Source organism: Larus michahellis, chromosome 1 (genome assembly GCF_964199755.1).
Source record: "Larus michahellis chromosome 1, bLarMic1.1, whole genome shotgun sequence".
Classification (NCBI taxonomy): domain Eukaryota; kingdom Metazoa; phylum Chordata; class Aves; order Charadriiformes; family Laridae; genus Larus; species Larus michahellis.
In genome coordinates, this window is record NC_133896.1 from 154,679,163 (window position 1) to 154,698,714 (window position 19,552).

General features: G+C 44.3%; 1 protein-coding gene across 3 annotated transcripts in view; it reads right to left on the minus strand.

Annotated features, from left to right (window-relative positions):
* Positions 1-19,552, minus strand: part of ST6GAL2 (ST6 beta-galactoside alpha-2,6-sialyltransferase 2) — a 185,470-nt gene that overhangs the window by 40,550 nt on the left and 125,368 nt on the right. The window contains exon 1 of one of the 3 annotated variants that reach the window (XM_074560370.1): positions 13,733-13,826. The exons of 1 other annotated variant lie outside the window; for it this stretch is intronic. The gene's annotated coding sequence lies outside the window, so the exon portion shown is untranslated. Of the gene's footprint in view, positions 1-13,289; positions 13,520-13,732; positions 13,827-19,552 lie in introns of those variants that run through there. One more of the 3 variants, XM_074560377.1, reaches the window with a different exon arrangement.

Sequence of the window (19,552 nt, forward strand, 5' to 3'; positions counted from 1 at the left end):
CCCACCCCTGGCGCCGATACAAAGCTACAGCAGAATCCTGTAGCATCTCACCATCCTGAAGTGACATTTAAGTAGAGGAATACAAAGATATTAAGATGAATTTATGAGCAGTGGTAGACTGGTCTACTTACAAACCACATTTATTTAAACATATCTTGTACCTCACATTCTGCTTTTCCACTTAAAGAGTCCAATTCTGCCGCAGCCGCAGAAGCTGGGTTTTTTTTTACTTCAGCATAAGAAAATGAGCACTACTGAGCTTCTCTTAAACGAGCAGTAGTTACAGATTTTCTCTTTCTTCTAACTACTTTTTGAGATTGCTAAATCTCTTCAGATTGCTCCGAAAGCAGCAGAAATTATTAACAGGGAACTAATTTATGATGAAATGGACTTATCATACTAACTACTGATAATTTTTTTAAGCTTTAATTGTTCAAATTTGATACAGCTCTTTAAGAATCCTATCCAATGTGCTTTCACAATTCTCAATGGATAGTATTTATCTGACTTATTTACTAATTACTTTCAAATTACAAGTGTCCCTCAGGTCTGAAATCATTTTTGATGAAAGAATGAGCAGACTTACATAGTTTTATACGATGAGGGAACAGAAATTAAAGGAAAAGAATCCGTATGGCTCAGATCAAGCAAACGGGAAGCTTGATTTCTTTGAAGTGTTTTTTAACTTTATCACCAAATCCAAATAACAATTTTGTCTGTTAAACCTTCCACACCATCACCATGTCAAGATCTCTGCTTAGTTTTTTTAGTAAGTGGAGATAACCATTAAAACCTATGGCAAAAGCAGTACCCCAGACTGCAGATACTATAAATGTCACGGTGTCCGTAAAGAAACTGAGCATAGACAAGCACATGAAGAATAATCACATATTTTCAAGTCACTTAAACAGAACATGCCCAAGGGCACGCTGTAGAGGAACCGACGTTTCCGTCAGTGGGTAACGTATACAGTTTCCTTTCCAGGAGTCAGAGAATCCAAGTTTATGTGAATTCTAACGTATCACTTTTCTGCCAAGCACGCTGCTGTAAGAAACAGGCACATCGGTGTCTTTAGTTTAAAATCAATTTCACTTGGCCTGGGCATCAGAAAATCGGGGAAAAAATAGACTTTTAGTACACGACATTTGCTTTCTAAAAGCACTGTCTTTCTTGGAAAAATCTAACATTGTTACTGTAATAATTACTTTATGTACTCTGTGCACTCTCTCTACAGCTACTATTTCTCCAACATTTCAGCCAGTGACTGGCGACTCCAGATTACAGTCCTGGGTTTCCTCCAGCATCACCATGCCACTGTAACCAACCTCCTGATTTCCAAAACCTCAGGAGAAGTAGTATCCCTATTCTGAACCATCTCCAAGACCTATGAACCAGTCACCACTGCTGCCAAGTCTTGACCCAATCTGTCTTTATCTTGATGACACTTTTATTCAGCATCCCTGTTTCCAAGTCACTTGACATTTTCCTGAGTATTTCCTGAGTACATGGGACTTGCAATTTTCTTCTTTTGTAACATCACTTCAGCTGGATGGAAAATCAGGGAAATCTCTTGGTTAAAAAAGGTATTGCATTTCAAAGAACAAAAATATAGCTCTTTTGTTTAGCGGATCTGAACAAAAAATTCAATTTCACTTTATATCCCAAAACCGCAGTGGAACTGATGTGGTATCAAATATTACTTTCTGAGAAACTTGGACAGTGGGGTAATGAGCAACTCTTGTTGCTCTGTTTTACTGACCACAGTTCTGCTTTATAGCCGATTCCAAACAATAGCAGGGGCGGGAGGAGGTATGGAAATCGCATATAAAGAGGCTGACTTTAATACAGGTAAGGTAAGGAAGACTTCCTACTCTATCACATGTACTTACTGGGTCCATTCTACACTTATAATACAGTTTTGAGTCACAAAACTCCAGCAGTGTCCATCCAACAGCTTTATTGTCTTTGCGTAGCTATATCATTGTCTGTTAATATTCCTGCCCCATTTACTTAAAATATTAAAAGTCAGCAAATAAGGAAATAATATCAAGGATTTAATGAGGGGTATTTTAATTATTTTAAAGCATCATACCCTTTCACTATTCTTTAGAAAATAAGCGAGCAAATTCAGAAACAGAGTTAAAGTGGCACTATCAAAAAGCAAACTACTGCAGAAAGAGGACTTTACTTTCTTGAGCTGGATCAGATATCTATCTTAGCCATGCCGAATTTCTCGGCAGTCAAGGCTATGAATTACTATTGGCTGCTTGACCGATTAGACATGGTGCTGGCATGCCCGAGACCTTCCAAACACAGCAGGGGTTACTGCAGCAGTAGACAATACTATAACATTGCAGGGTCACAGGCTATGCAGTTTTCTATCCCTTCGCTCAGCTGGCGCAAGGGGCTTTACGAGACTCCTTGGAAACTTTCATCTGCAAGCACAGGATGGAGCAGCACCAGTAGTAACTCAAAGCTTTGCAGCTCTGCAGTCTGAAGAGCACAGGCACACTATTTCTAGAAATGCCAAGAAGATAAAAATTCATTGAGGTGATCTCCTCCATCCAGGCCCCGCTTACTGAGGAAATGGTCCAGGGAGGCTCTATATGCAGAGCACTACAGCGCCGTGCAGTGACACTTGAACTAGCTCAGGAATCAAAAATACATCCTGATCTATATATTTTGCTTTGCATTTCCTCTTTGATGGCTGTGGTTTTGGTGCTGTCACCACATGAAGAATCCTCAGGGCACTTTCAACTGCAACTAGTTATTGTTTTAGAAAAATAAAGAGCCTCTGCATCACACACGACAAATGCAAAGTCCCACATATACGGTGTGCTCTAGCTGTGCCCTTATTTATCTCATGACGACCTTGCAAGAGCAACATATATTCCAGTGACTGCAAGGCTTAATTATTTTAATTCCGTGGTCCAGGAGTTTTCAGCGGGGTTTCTGTGCTGCTCGCAGCTTTTGCAGGCTGCAGCAGTGTATCTGATCACTGGTTTAAGCAGCTGTGATCACATTACACCCACCCCGCACTCTTTGCATTGGCTGCCTATACAGCGGCAGATTGATTTTTAGCTGGCTCTGTTGGTCTTTTTAGTACTCCTAATAATAAAACGCCTGAGCAAATAGAAAACCTATTTTATACAGACACCCTTTTTCAGGAATTAACCCACAATAATCTACTGTATCTTGACAGACAACTGTATCTTCGGTGTGGGGTGCGTTAGGCAAGATGCAGTAGCGTCCCTCTGCTGCGGATGCTAGCACCAGTAGAGATGGCAAACAGGACAAAGACATGGAGCACCTCCTGGCCTCCTGAGCTGCAGAGCCCAGCAGGTGCTGGGTGATCCTGCCTGAAAGAGTCCTACCAAACAGTCATCAACGGCACCTCCTGACTTCTGCCGAGTCTCTCCTGGCTCTTTTAAACTCGAGCCCTGGAAAGAAAAATACAGTCGAGCATCGACTTCAAACGCTCTCAGCCCCTGCCTCAGGGTGAGGGCTCATTCCAGCTTGACATCTGTTCCAGTCCTGCTCACTCTGTCTATAAAGTGATTTAGTCAGATTAATTCGGTGTCTTTAAATACAGTGTATTTAGAGACCTTTGCTCGTTTGGTTCCATCTAACAATAGCAAGTATCTGCAATTGCATATCATTCAGAGAACAGCTCCTGGAGCAGAGGAAAGGGCTGGTGCATAACCAGGTCTCACTCCTATACAGAATTAAGTCACAGCTAAGGGACCCCTAACTTGAAAATTAAAAAGCACTTCCAAGCCCACAAACCTTTTCTCTATATTTTCTAATACCTATCTGAAATTTTGCAATTTTGGCAGCTAGGCATTTCAGGCTACAGATTTTTAGAAATAACGAAGAGCAGCTCAAGAGGACACGTGGAGAACACTGATACCAATCTTAGGCTATTGCCACCTTCATGGCTTTCCACAGCCAGAGCTGCCATTAGGGAAACTCCAAATGACAAGATGGCCATCAACCAGCAACATCTTTCACCTGGAGGTGAGAGTATAAGTAGGCCAACAGAGACACCCTCTTCTACCAAGCAGAGAGGGAAAAGATCTATTAAACAGGGAGCTCTCAAACCAGACACTCCAAAAAGCTCTTCAGTGATAGTCGGGTGGGAGCAGGACTATAACTGTCGTTCTTTCTCCACTGGATATAGGACCAATGCTTCTGCCTTACTGCATATGCCTGGTATACAGCCGTGCACAAGTTAGCTCCAAGCTATACTGCTCTGAATTTACCCTTTAAAAAAAACACAACTGAAATAAATAGCAAAAATACAATCTGCCTGAACAAGAAATAGCAGCGAACAATTAAGATGGAATGAATATCAACTATGCAGAAATACTTCTAATGGAGAGATTAGCTTTCCTATAACAAAATCCAGTTTTAACCTTCGTAACTTCAACAAAGTAAAACCCAGTCACATGCAATTTCACAGTCATGGTCTTGTGCCAAGGAAAGCTTCTCTGGAAAGTTTGAGGTACATCAGCCAAGGCATCTTGGAGATATGAGTTCCAGAAAAGTGAGGTGTTCTTCATTTCTTGGACTGTTTCCTAATTTTTTTTGGCTCATCATAACTTAAAAATGGTTGGCTTAGACATTCCAAATTTGCTTGGCTACTACTGGCGCCTTTGACTAGTTGCAGGCTATTTTATTACTGAATGTGGGTTTGTGCAAATTCTGAGCGCTGCAGTTGTTAACACCACATGTTGGCTTGTATGTCCTGTAGGCAAGCCAGCCTGGCCCACTGCAGGCTCCTCAATCACCTCATCAGCTCTGCTCTGGAGGCAGCGCTGAAGCCCAGGACCCTTCCCTCAGGTCCAACTGGGTGTAAGAACTTATCTGGACTTTACAGTCTCCACGGAGGAGCTACATTTCACCAGGCTGAAGAGGAATGGTCCCAGGGTGCTTCCAAGCCTTGTCAGTACCAAAGTGCCTTTCCTGGAAAGGTAAGCACACACCAGGCACAGATGGTTTCTACCCCAGACTTCCTGTCGTCCTGCTACTCCTTCAGTCCATACTTAGCCTTACTCTCTGATGCCCATGAGAATTTTCCCAGGGAACATCCACATAACTCCCAAGCACCCCCTCCTCCATGAATTACTGATCCAATCTATTTTCCATTTCCATTTCCACGGCGATTGCAAACTCCGTGCTGGGGTCTGGCTGCTTCTTCTGCAGTTTATTCCCTCTCCTTGCTCCACTCCCTCGGTCTCCAAGGCCCTTTTCCAGACTGGGAGCCTGGTACACATAGACACAACATACCTCATTAGACTTCTGGGCAGGAAAACCCAGGGGGAAGATCTCAGCCCTCAAGAAGTAAATTTCCCCTGAGCAAACTAAAAGCTTTGATGAACCCTGGAAAGACTGTGGGTAAGGAACTCACTGCTGATGGGGACTGCTCTGTTCACAATCTTGTTTTTGATAACAGATACTATGGCAACCCCATGCATCTCTTGACACAGCCTTCAGCATGGTCAACTACTTCAAACAATTCTCCTTAATCTTTGATATTTCCTTTGACAATGACTGTCACCTGCCGAGTTGCCAGGAAAACAAAGCGGTGCACAGCTGATCAGTGGTGGAAAACATTAGAACATTAAAAACACTTCTCGGTGAAGTATGTTTTTACACAGAAAGTGCCTCAGTTACAAAGAGACCTATTCTTTTTGAGACGCACACATGCATGACTCCCATTCACAGAAGCTACGCGAGTGCATCCAAAGTAGAATAGGCTTGAAAGTGTATACATTTACCAAACACTGATCCCACACAGAAGTGCTTTTTGAGAATGACTGAGATACTGCATCTTACTTTTGCTCTTCAGAAACAAAAGATTTTGCCACGACCACGTCGCCTACGTTGAAAAAACAAAAATGGTGATATGTGCAGGAAAAAAAAATCCATAAAATATAAATTATCTACCCAGTAGATAGTAAGAACTGAAGTTTTTTCCACATTTCTCATCCAATTGCACAGTTATCAGAGCTCTTTTATTTGTACTGGCTTCATATATCTGTTCTGCCACCTCTTAAATGCAGATAATCTACCTCCGAGGTTTGCTCTTCTCCGGAGAGAGCGTGCAAAGTGCAGCCAAGTTTTACAGAATACACAGCCCTGTGCTGAGTCGGCACAAACCTGTGGAGCGCCAAGGCGAGCCCCAGGAGGAGGACTTCTCTTGGTCTCCCACAGAGCTCGAAGAGCCTCCACTGCCTTTTGGGAAGGGATGCTACCCAGCTCCACCTCACCGTCCGCTGCGTGAGCTAATGAAAAGAGCATGAGGAGGGTTCCGCACGGGCTTTCCTCCCCCTCTCAATCCACAGAGGGCCAGTCACAGTCTGACCCTAACTTAACACTCGGGCTGTAAACTTACTTAACACTTGTAGAAGAATTTATTTCTTTTTTTTTTTTCAAACATACTGATGGCAGCATATGGCCCATCGACAGGTTTATTATTATAAGACACTTTTTCCACCAGGTTATAGTCTTTTTTATAAACATATGTTTCAGCACATAATAAAATCTCTAAGAACTGTTTCTGAAACATAATCACTATGCAGGCACAGAAACTACTTTTCAAGGTTTGTCAAGATAATGAAAGAAACAATCTTTTAGGGGACTTCCAATTTTTTAAATGTCTTTTTCTAAAGGTCTTTTAAATCTAAGGGTACCGAGAGTTATGCATGTTATACAAAACCAAAAAAAAAAAGAAAGAAAAAGTGAGTTCTCTTTGATAATGCCACATTATTCTCCATTTTGTCAAAGCAATCATTTTTATACTTAGCAAAACTTCTCCTTCCGCTAAGCAGACCTTTTAACTATGCTTTAAATCAGAACGTATGTTTTATGGGTGACTGATACGCTTCTGAAAAGAAGGTGGCATATTATAAAGAAAATGTCAACAGCACACAGCTACAGCCATGCAAACTCATCAGTATAAAACCACCCTTGATATTCTGTGCCCTTCAGCTGTGCTAATAAAAAAAAAGGTCTGTACGTGGAGTCAAGGTAGTTAGATCATGGCCTTGCATCCATCTGCACGACTATATCCAAGTTAAATGTCTAAAAACACGTCTCTGCTTGATTTTCCTATAAACTGCATTTGTGTTCTTAAGAAATAACGCTTCTTGCCTATCAGCGATAATGCAATTTTTACGCTAGCATCACAATCTTCAGGAAAAAAAAATAATAAAAAAATCACATAGTGTACACTGCTTTCTTCAAAAAACTCCTGTGCTCCTCGCACTCTTAATGCTTCCTCTACAACGCCTCATGATATATTTAGCCCAAGTGCGCTTTGTTTTAAAACCACCTTCTTTGATACATCACAATATGACCCAACTCACGTATGTTTGCTAAGAGCTTTGTTTCCTACCACCCAAGTTTATTGTCTCCTGTTGAAAAGGAGCCTGCAGCTGGAATACAAACGAGGGCTCGCAGGGGTCTATAGCCAAAGCCTACTTAAAGGCAGCGCAAGACCATTCCCTGATTTTTATGGGCCTAGGTATCAGGCCTGTACTTCACTGAAGACACTAGAGGCCTTCCAGACTGTATGATATAATACATTAAATACTCCTTAACCACTAGAAAAAGTGTTTTGCAACCACTTTTGAACATTTCTTTGGTATTCAGGGTATTTGGGGGACGAAAGAACACTTCCCACAACACACACACACACACACACACTGACCAGCAGATTTGAAGCTTAAAGAAAAAAAAAAATCCCTAATTTTATCATAGGCGTACTGTTATAATTGGCATGCGTGACCTTGCATTCAAAGAAAACTCATTTGTTAAAATTAATCACCGACTTCTCAGCCAATTTGTCAGTAACTACTATCAAGTCTGGACATGATTAGTGTCACTGGGAGATACAGTGTGCCCTCTATAAAGCATCCCCAGGATGGAATCCTAAACCCAGGGAAGCCTTTGAATATTTTGCGAGCAACTTATTCAGACGGAGCCAGGACCTCACGGATGCTGCTGTGCACTCTACTTTTTTTGCTGCTTTTACAGATTGAGCCTTTCCAGGAGAGACGGGCCAACAGCTCTGACAATAAAACCCGCTCTTTCTCCACCAGCAGGCAGAGGACGATTAGCAATCGTGCGTCCCCGACGCGGTGTTTGGAAACACTTAGCTGGCGGGATGGGTTTGATGCTGAGCTGAGGCGTGACGCGCTTGTAAGCCACTCCAAGGAGCCTTTGGACAAGGGGGCGGGCTGGCTCTGCACATCTAATTGCAGTGGCCGCTCTTATGATGTGGAAACCTATCTATTAGAAATCGCATTTCACAGGTGACTAAACAGCCATCAGATGGCAACAGCTTTCATTTGTTACTGACCTCCCTTCCCCACCACAGCGGAAGGGTGAACGGCCCCATACCCCATTGCCAGGCCAGAGCCAAACACCTCCTCCTCTGTGTGCAGAATTAAAAAATACCTACAATATTTTTTTTTTCAGATTTGTAATGCATTGTGTTGAAAGAGTGCTCCAAACTAGCATCTTCCTATCTGGGAACCAACCTCATAAAACAATGTTAAATTCTGCACTACGTGGTTATCCAAATACCTGAAAAGCAAGGGCATTTCGGACCACGATTGTAGAGCACGTCATGACATTTTTATATGCAAAAGGTGTTTACTTGGGTCCCTGTCCCTCAAACAGAACATCGTGGGTAGAAGAGACTTGGTATTTCACAGAGAGGATGAGAGCCTTTGCTGAGGGACAGAAAGGACAGTGACCAGACCAAAAGTAGTTCTTCCAGTGATGGACTGAAAGGCCAGTCCATTACCAAAATTAAATACAGACCTTAGCATAGCAGAGCTACTTTAAACTAAGGATCCTATCAAGATCCCTCATCAAATTTCACATCCTCCAGACCTTTGGCTCCATCAATGACGTAATGAATTCACAAAGTTGCAGAACAAATCACCCCATCTCACTAAGTCTTCTACATGTGGTGGGCCACATATCTTCCACCCAGACAGATACGTATCACAAGGGAAGAAGAAACTTAACTTTCCACAGTTAACAGCCATTTGATTCATATGATTTTACGTTCAGTCCCCAGAGAGCAGCTGCAGTCCCCTCACAACCCTAGCTATAAACTGCCCTAATCTTGGTTAGTAGTTATACAATTTAATACAATAAACAGTGGATTATACAAAACCTGTGGTGAATACTACACCGATGACAAATGCAGAGCTATGCAATGAATAACACTTACTTTTCATTTCCATTTAGATTTCTGATGTGCAACCTTCCAGAAAGCACAGTCCACACACAAACAGTCCACACAGTTCCACACACACAACCAGTCGGATCTCCAATGGTCGCATCTCCCATGAAACAGAACAGCAATCCAGGCCATGGCATCCCAGAGCCCAGCTCTGCTCCACTTCCCCAGCTTCCACCGAACCTCTGGCCATCTTTGGCAGCGTGGAAGATGTGGCCTCTCCAAAGTGACTGGCATCAAAGAGGGCTTCAAAGGCCTGTAGACCAATAGGCTCTGTCAGAGCATCTGTCAGGAGCAAGTTCCCAAGGTCAAGGACCCTCGTCAAGAACACTAGCAACAGCTCCCTGACATTTAACTCTCCAGACGTTTATCCTCCTGCAAGTAGCCAATCTTTGAAAAATGTATACAGCAAATTTAACAATTCTGGCATGCTTTGCCCTCAGGGCAAAGTATTGAAGCACTGTTTCTAGTCTGTGTAAAATTTTCAGGCCAAATAAAAATAAATCTGAATTTCTTTTCAAAATTGCTTTTCTCAAAGTGTTACTGATGAAGAAAATCAGTTTTCTATGGTTGCACCATAGAAAAGACTGGATCTAAACCACAAAATGCTTGTAAGACCCATAACAAATATCAGGGGGTTTTATATTATTCTCAGGTATAATATGGTAGTTGTAGTCAGCTTTTCATATGATCTTGTACCCTAAATATGACACCACGAGTTCTAATAAATTCTATTTATTATGGATTTAATATATATGATTAAGCACATGGAGCAGGGGTTGCTGTATATGAACCCTTTACTGTAAGTTCTTTGTGGCGCAGATTTCATCCCATGCCACTACTTTTGCATTCTTAAAATAATTTTAAAGACACACAATTTCACTGGAAGAAATACTCTTAACTTCAGTAACCGTTTACAAACTTTGAGGAAAAAAAAAAAATTGCAACTTTCCCATTTGTGGAAAGGTTGGTGGATACCTAAATATGAATGATAGAGTGTAAAGGAAGATCAAAACATATTACCATATGACGGCATGCAGAGCAATTGCTCTGAGTTACCACCAGCAAAATCAGAACGCAACTGCTTTTAGTTATGCAAATTGGAAATGTAGTGGCATGACTGCAAATGAGAGCCTAAAAAGTGCAAAGTTCAAGAAAAAGCCATGCGTGCAGCTGCTCCAAAAATAACCATGGTCAGATAAAAGTCTGAAAGCAATTATTTGGGCCAAATATTGTCCACAGACCACGGCACTAAGCTTCTACAATTAAACAAGACAAAAGTTCAGATGGTGTCTAATAAACCATTTACTACATTAATTATATTCAAGTGTGGCAGTCTCATGCTTGGTAATAACTAACAACAAGGGAAATAATTTCAAGAAAGGTATCTGATGTTGTAAATTTCTTTCTTTTTCATTCATCCGTACCAATGTTACTCGCCAGCCTTTCTAACACACTTCAAACACGTGAAAGGGATACTGCTTAGTGTCAGGAAGAGCTATTTAAGGGTTGTAAACCTTTACTCTGAGGAAGCCAACAGCCTTACTCAACAAAAATGATTTCTGCACTATGAAAGCAGCAGCAAAGCCAGATTTTCCATTCCTTGAATCAAGTCCTTAGGCCTTTGTTCCAAAGTTACGGTGTCACAGGGGCGCCCGGTCTTTTTGTAGCAGCAACAGCATCTCAACAGATCTTCGCAGATCAACACATTTCCCACTGACCCCGTTCCCTGGATTTGCCTTCACACCTATCACGCAGCGTTTGTATACATCTGCAATTTTAATAGTGTTTGCGGCAATTTCTTATCAAGATAATTAATATTAGAGAGGTATTTAATATATTTTGGCTTCTTGTAATGCCATTAGTAGCTAAATACATGGAAAATGAGCCAACACCATATGCCCAATACTTCTCTGTAGACTGCCAGCCAATTGCTTAGCAAATACAGAGAAGTTCCCAAAACACAATCTGAAAATTACTGCAGAGAGATTTGCATACAATTTCTGCTGGACCAGTAGCATTCCAACAACTTATGTAAAATCCAGCATGCTCCACTAGTATATGCAGTAGCTAACATACACAGCATCAATTCACAATGCAATCATTAGGATGCTACCAACAGGATGCTGTTTTATCTCATTTCATTGTTACGAAATAGAAAAACAAAATACCAAATTCTGTAGGTTTATAACTATTTTCTCTTTTGCTTTCTTAATTTTAAATCAGGAAAGGATATCTCCACATTTTATTTATGCACAACTCTACGTTTGATCGAAGAGGGCATATAACAATCATTTTGCAGATTTCAAAGAAGGACTGAGATAAGGTGAACATATAACTTTATCCATAATGTCTTTTCACTGGGACGTTTACATATACAATCCTAACATCCTTTTAAGTTCCTTTTTATAAAGTTTTTATAACACTTTCTCTATTGTTTGGCCTTTTCCTTTCCTCAGTTAGAAAACACATCCCAAAACATAGATGTAGAGGTCTGCAACTTTGCAGCAAATCTCTAACATTTTGTATACATTCTCCAGCTCTGAATGTGCAGCGTGGACAATGCTGGGAAATCCTGTCCTCTGCCCAGATAAACTGTAGAAGAAAAAGAGTTTCTCTGACTACCACACCAGGAGTTGTGAAGGTCCTAAACGCCATCAACAGAAGGCTTCTGCCTACGAATAATTCAATGTCTTCACTTACAAGATCTCAAAGCCAGCATTTTCACAGCAAATGGTTAAGTGGAGCCCTGCCTTCTTCAGCAGAGGTGTCTGCCAAGAACCCCCTCTGTTGTCAGCTGCAGAATTGGTGGCGAATACCCTTGGGTTTGAACACACAGGCAGGACCCCACCTCCAGACCCTTTATCACATGCAGCAACAACCAACAGCGCAGCTTTTGGTCTTAGCAAGACACACACAAACCCAGTGGGTAACCACCACAGGATTTCCAGACAAACAGTACTTTTATCGGAAAGAGCATATATGAAGGAAAAATAACTCTAAACTTTACTTCAAGTTTAAAATAAAAACCCCTGTTAAAAAAAAAAAAAATGCAAAAGCTTCAACTTTAAATGGAAAAAACGTAGTAATTCTTTCCCCATATCCCAAAGTCCCACGCTATCAAACCCAGCTGAATTATTTTTGCATGAGTTTTCCACACAAAGATATATACATATATATGTATCAAAATTACCTGGATGCAGACACCACACCTGGAAAGTTTCATTGCAAAGGGTTAAAGTTCAGAAAGTTTGCAAGACTGAAAAAGCAAAATCAGATTGAAAACCGAGCAAAAACCTTAACCTTGAGGTTTGCTGCTGCCTCCTACCTATCACTTAACATTTCTCTCCACATGAAGAAATGAGATGACTAAATCCTACTCCAACAGTTATCAACTAAATTACTTCAACGCGTAACCTCATCAAATTTTTTTCTAGTGAAAACTGAAACACATTACCATGACAGAATAAACTACGAACTGTAGTTGAGCATTAGAGATGATAATGTTCCCAATAAAATATATAAGCAGACGACAAAAGTGATCTACACTGCTTATTAGAGGTAAATTCGCAGAGACCTTTTCTTCCCTTTGAGAATATCGATTTTTATATGCTAACACGACTGCCTAACTATTTATAAGCGCAATCTGCAAAAGCAAATACAGAACTAATAGAATAATAGACTCGAAAAGCACCCCCACACCCCCCCCAAAAAATAAAGGGTCTCATTTAAATTCCTGGAAAGCACTGCTTCCCTAGACACATCTATTCAAGCTCCCTTGAGCCGGCGAACCCTGCTAAAAACACACCCTGCGCGCTCCCCGCCTGAAAACTGGGCAGCCAAGAAGCCACTAAGCCCCGCCACCGGGAATCCATATGGCTTCACCTATAGGATTTTCCTTCCAGCAAACGCTGCACAGTAGAACCCTCCCCCTCACCGCCCACCCACCCCCCCCCCCAAAAAAAAAAAACCACCACCCCAAAACAAAGTGCTTTCCGCCCGAGGGGCGGGGTGGGGTGCCCCTACCTACCGGCGGGGCTCTCAGGGCTCTCTGGGGCGCCTGCCCCTGGAGGTGCAGCAGCCGGGGCGGCGCGGGGGCTCTGCCTCGCCGCTTCCCACGAGTGGCCTCTCCCCCCGCATGCTGGTGGCCGCCGCTCGCACAAAGCGCTGGGGGGCGGCCGCCACCGGAGTGGGGTGGGGGGGAGGGGGGGGTGGGGGGAAGGACGGACGGACAGACGGGGCGGGGGGGGAGCAGGCGACACCCCCACTCCCGCCGGATCGCAGCGGCACCAGCGCCGGGAGGTGACACGGGCAGCGGCGCGGCACCGCCCACCGCCCCTCCCCGACCGCTGCCCACCCACCCCCCTCAAGAGCCACCCCCCCACCCGCCCCTGCCGGCAGCCGGCCGAGCCCCCACCGCCCCGCCCCGGTGATGGAGGGGAGTCGTGGGGCGGGGGTGACGCCCCCCGTTACCTCGCCGGGCGGAGCCGGGCGCTAGGGCGGCGGGGCGGGAGGCTGCGCTGGCTGCCGGGCGGTGGGGGCTGAGGGGGGGGGGGTCCGCCTGCCTGGGGCCGCGGACATGGCGGGGCTGCCCCGGGGCCGTGCCGCGCTGTCCCGGCTCATTGTTCGGGGAAGGGCAGCGGCGGGCGGGCGGGGCGGCCCCGGAGGGAGGGGGGCGGGGGCTTGCGGCGGGAGGGGGCCAGCCCCGCACCTTCCCCGGCGTGGGCGGGGGGAGGCTGGGGGTAGCGCTGCATCTTCCCCGCGTGGGGGGGGGGGTGGTGGGGAGTGCGTGGGGCCGGAGGCAGCGGGGGTGGATGGATGCAGGGGGATGGGGTGGATGCTGCGCCTTACGGGGGTCTCTGCCGGAGAAGTTCAAAGCGGGAGGGAAGGGGAAGGGGGGGTGTGGGCGGGCAGGCGGGGGCCGGGCCAGCGGCTTCTCCCCTCGCCTACCCCGGCCTTGGCGAGCGCGGAAAGGGCCTTGGCGGGGGCTCCGGCACGGTCGGGGGCGGCCGGGCTGCGGCACCGGAACCCCCGGGCAAGAGAGGTCTCCGGAAAGTTGAAGGCAGGGTCCTTTACCCAGCCCGCCCCCGTGAGCCGGGGTGGTGGGAGTCTGGCACCCACGCGGCGTGGAAGCGCCGCAGCCAAGTCTTTGGCTCTTTAAGATTAGGCTGCGTTAATTAAGGAAATATTTTAAGCTTAAAGGTCTCCTGAGAAAGAAAGGCATTAACTCGCTCATAAAGCGGGTAGGAAAACAAGGCGGTACGGGGCTGTTGGATCAGCCAGCACAAAGGAAGAGAGAGATCAAACGGATGCCGAAGGAACTACAGTAAATGGGGGGGGTGGGGGGGGTGACCTCCCCCCCACGCCGCCGGACCCGGGCGACACCGGTCGCCCCTGTCGTACTTCCAGTGTCGTGCCAGCGGCGCAGAGAAAGGGCAATGTTTGCAGTGCAATCGTCGCTATCCTTCCTCAGCTTGCTGAAGAGCTAAAAATACCTTCAAGCGTGTTTTAACTGTCTTTGTTCAGATTTGAATAGTAGTTTACTTTGCAAATAGTCCAAGTGGGTCTTCGCTTACAATTAATCAGTACAATGATAGATAACCTTTATTGTGCTGAATCTCTGCTCCAAGTTAAGCGTCTGTGTAAATGCATCCGAGGCTGTAGCTTCTTTGTGCCCGTGTTTGTGAGGTGCAAGATGATGGGAACACCGTGCCTGCAAAAGGCACGCCTTCAAAGCTATGAGACAAGTGTCGAAATCAAAACACCACTAAAGTAAAAAAAGATGCAATTTGCTAAATTAAGAGGTAACATCACAAGGACATGAAACACAAAACACAATCAAGAACAGGTTAACAGTTTAAAAAAAATAAATACGATTGTTCAAATAGCCCTACATGCCAAAAGCAAATCATGATTGTAAACCCCAGAGAAGTTCATCCGCTTACTTATTCCATTTAACTGAGAAGTTTCATTAATTGCAAAGCAATTAATTTTTTCCCCTCAGCCTAGGACATTGTGAAAAAAAAAAATTCAAACCTAGAGCTAGTTTCTTCAAAAATATAAAAATCCTCATTTATCAATGTGACACGATGTGATACAGATGGGTAGTCTTACGTACATGTGTAAAAGGCAACAATAATGCTATTGAAAGGGACCGTGATGTAGATACATCCACAGATTGGTTCTATGGGCACGCTGCTGCTGGAGGGGTAGCCCTATATAGCATTCATTCTAATACATACATTTATAAACATGATTAGCAATTAAGGGATGGATATTTTCCCAGTAATTTTTTTTTTTCCGAGGCTTGCTGCATCTGTCTGTAAAATGATGTGCTGGCTCATACAATAAACCGTAAGCACGTGTTTTAAGAAACAAAGTAAAAGGTAGATACTGCTTACTCGATTTTTTATTTATTTAATTAGTTTTAAAGTAGGAATCTAAATTTGTAGACCTCTACAGGCTTTTCCATCTGTTACTATTTTAAAACGTGCTCTTCTTTGGTAGGCTCATTTTTAATATACCAGTGAAATAGAATTTCAATTTGGAATAGAATGTAAATGAATAGCATAAATTAAGTGAATATTACAGGGAAGCCGGCTGCATTAAGATATTCTATATGGGAATCTGAGACTGGTTAAACACCGTATCAGGAGAGCTTATCAACTGAAGACTTCCCTCTCTTTCAGCAAAAGACTTCCAGAATGGGTGGTTGGATTGGTGACAAATAACGCTGGTTGAGCACAATTTTTATTAACTGCAGTCGGAGTCTTCCCTACACATCTAAATGTAAAATTTATCTGCAGAAGGCAGGTGGGGTTAGTCTGCAATCCAATAAGGTTTGCTTCTGCCTTTGACATTTTGCTTTTGGCTTGGACTCTGGACTCCAAAACGGAAGAGCTCTGCATCCTGCATTTCTGACCATTGGCCTGATTCTGTCTTCAATTTCAGCAGTTTAATAAAGAAAAGCATCCCTGGACAGCAGGAAAGTGAATTGGGATAAGGCCAGTGAGATCAGCGTCAGGGCCCCGTGATGCCAGAGCAGCCTGGGGAAGGGGTTGAGATCAGAGGACAAAGTAATTGCAGGCAAGTCCAGAATGGTAAAGAATTTACTTTCACACGTTCACAGCTTGAAGAATTTGTCTTTTTTATAAATTGATAACAATAGGGTAAAGTTACACGCAGTTGCTGTTGCTTTGTTATTGAGTTTGACTGGTGGTATAGGTGCATCTATCACTTTGTTTTGTTACAGTGTTAGAGCAGTGCATATAAATAAAGGGGATAAATAACCTAATTTACTATGAGCAAGAGTCACAGTATATTAAAAACTGTGACATTGAGAAAGCTTTTCCCTCTCCTGGAAAAAGTTTTATAACAGATCTTTGTAGTCATCATTTAAACTGGCAGGGTACAGTACACAAAGATCCTTAAAGCACAAACTCACTCAACCTTTTCAAAATATATCCTTGGCTAATATGGCTCCACTGATGTAAAAGGGAATTTTTCCATTGACTTTACCGAAGCTGAGTTTCACCCAAGTTATTGCGATTTTATTCCAGAACTATTCTGGTTTTGAACAAAAGAGGTGCTCTTAAGGTTACATTAATGAGCAAGCCCCGGGTACCCGCAGATCGCCCATCTCCCACTTCTCGTGATTCCCTAAAATAGTTTTCTGCCATTAATCCCTGAGGGGATGTATTAGGTGGGTTACTGCTCTCTTTCTGCAAACCCTCAGACAGTTGGGGGGTGCATGGCATCCCTGTTTGGGTCAGGGAAGGAAGGAACGTGCCTGTTCCCTGCAGCACCTCGGGAGGCGGTGGATCTCCTGGCTCTTCAGCAGCGCTGCCTCTGGGTGAGGCTCCTCTGGCCGGGCATTCCCGTCCTGCTGCACCCAGTGGGACCTGCAGTCGTCACATGCCGTGTCTCTCGTTAGTGCTGGCCTGCCTTTTGTTTCTAATCATCAAGCAGGTTTTTAACAAGCTGGAGTTACTGTTGTTGGCTTCTGCGCACCTCGGATGCATTTCAGTGTTGTAGCTGTTCAGATGCAGACATGAATTTAGGATCGGAGCCTACAGAGCTCAATTAACAACTCTCCCTTAGGAGAGAGTGTGGCCTGGTTTCCTTTGCTCGTATCGTCTCATGGCAGGTGATTGGTAGAAGTGCCTCCTCTCCAAAGCAAACTGTTTCTTTGCCCTTTAGAAACATCCTGATGAAATCCTCCCTGACTGAGTGGTGAGGAGGTTTTATTCCAGGTGCGTACCTACATTTGGCTGGGCTCATGGGGCTTGTGGCATCCTGGCTGATGGGTGCTGGTGTGTGTACAAGGTGTTTCTAAGAGCTCCTTTTGTTTGCTGGGGAAAAAAAAGAAGGGGAGGGTGGTTGCTAGCATGGCATCAATAATCTCTGAGAGAAATGTGCATCCTGTTGCACGTGTGTCTGGAGAGCCAGCCCAGTTGCAGGCCAGTGTTCGTTGCATCTCGGCGAGGTGCACCAGGTGATGCAACGGGTGTGAATTCGGAGCCTGCCACCAAGCTGCACCATCTCTGAAGCAGCCCTGGGACTCAAAGATATGAGGGACACAGTTTCTTTCTAGTTTTCTTTGCTCTTGAGGGAAAGTGCTAACTTACTGCTGACCTGACATGTATTAATAAATAATTCTTGTCCTTCAGTGCTGGCTGAGATATGGAAGCCAATAAGCAGACTCACAGACTATTCTTTGCTTTTCTCTCCCTCATATTTGCCTTAGGAAGGAAGCACGGACTTCTATGTCCACAGCATGGACTTCCAACCACACCAGGGTCATCTATCCATTTACTCCCTTCCACATGCAAGTCCCCTCGGTGACCTCCTCGTCAAGGAGCCAGATTCATAAGAAACAGCAAAGAGCTGAAATGCAAATACAAAGGTGCCCGAGGTATCTTCAGCTTGGATTTTTCTGCCAATTGTCACATTACTGCAGGAGTCATCCGCAAGCTTCAAAAAACTAAACTTCATCTGCATCTGTAAGGCAAGTGAGTAACAGGGTGGGGACTCACCCATCCAGCAGAGCACAGAGCTCCCTTCTGTCCCCTCTGATGCTCCTTCCCACCGACCTCAGTTGACAACCTCCAGCCAGTGTTTTCGTGGCACAGCACGAAAATTATAGGCAGAATCACACAGTTAAAGCCACAAACATTGTAAATCTCTGTCCTTCACATTAACGAGATCACTGCAAAACCTTCACAAGCAAAAGACTGTAGCATCCTAAGGACGTGGGCAGTAAAATGTTCCTAAAGGCTGGCTGCTTTGATGAACTCGAACAATGATCTCATCCACTTTTCTGCTGAAGCTCTGGAAGTTGCTGTCCATTTCCCTGCCTGCTGTTTATTTCTATTAGTAGCGCTCATTGGATGCTGTGTGCCTTGACTCCTTGTCAACTTCCTTTCAATGGAAGTTGAGGATGCTAAAGTAATTTGCAGCCTTTAGGCAATTTTTATTAAAAATCACTCAGTGCAAAATTTCTCTGGAATTCAAAACCTGGATATTCTGTATATGTAAATAAATGTCTAGAGATAGATGAGTTTCGGACCAAATTTTATACACAGAATTACTTAGAATTAATCTCTGCCTGCACTCTGTGCGGTTCTGATTTATGGAGGCATTATTGATGAGTTGCAGTGGGCTGGCTCTTTGGTTGAAAAGGTTAACTGAAATGAACATGGTTTTATGTAGCAGGTTTTCGAAGAAAAAAAAAAAAGTGCTGCGTCTGCTGAATCATCAAGAGAGGAGAATGGAGAGAAAAAATTGGTTTGGGAACGACAGTGTTCTCAATGTACAGTGGGGTACTTCCTTCCAAAGAAGTAATGCGTATTTGTCAGGATGGTGTTATCAGCAGGGAGGCAAGTAGATATTCACTGCCTGAAAGCCTGGCAGGCGGATGATGCCCTTTCTGCCCAGCCTGCCCGCCGCAGCACGTGCCGGCTCAGAGGCAGCCCAACCTGTGCGGAGAGAGACCAGGGCAGCGTGCAGGGCCAGAATTAATCACTTCAGGCCAGGCAGCAAGTTGTGCACCCACATGGGTGAGGGGAGGCCTCTCCTGTTTTGCTGTCACTTCCCCTTCTCTGACCTCTTGCCAAAACCTCCTGCCTGGGGAGGTTTGTTGTAGGGGCCCCGTACCTGAAGGGATCTAGAAGATCCTTCAGGCTGTCCTCATCACCGCGACTGGCCTCCATCTTCATAGATCAAGGGTTTATCGGATGTAACTGAAAGGTCCAAAAATTGTGCCCCTATACCATTTGATTGAAAAGCTCTCAA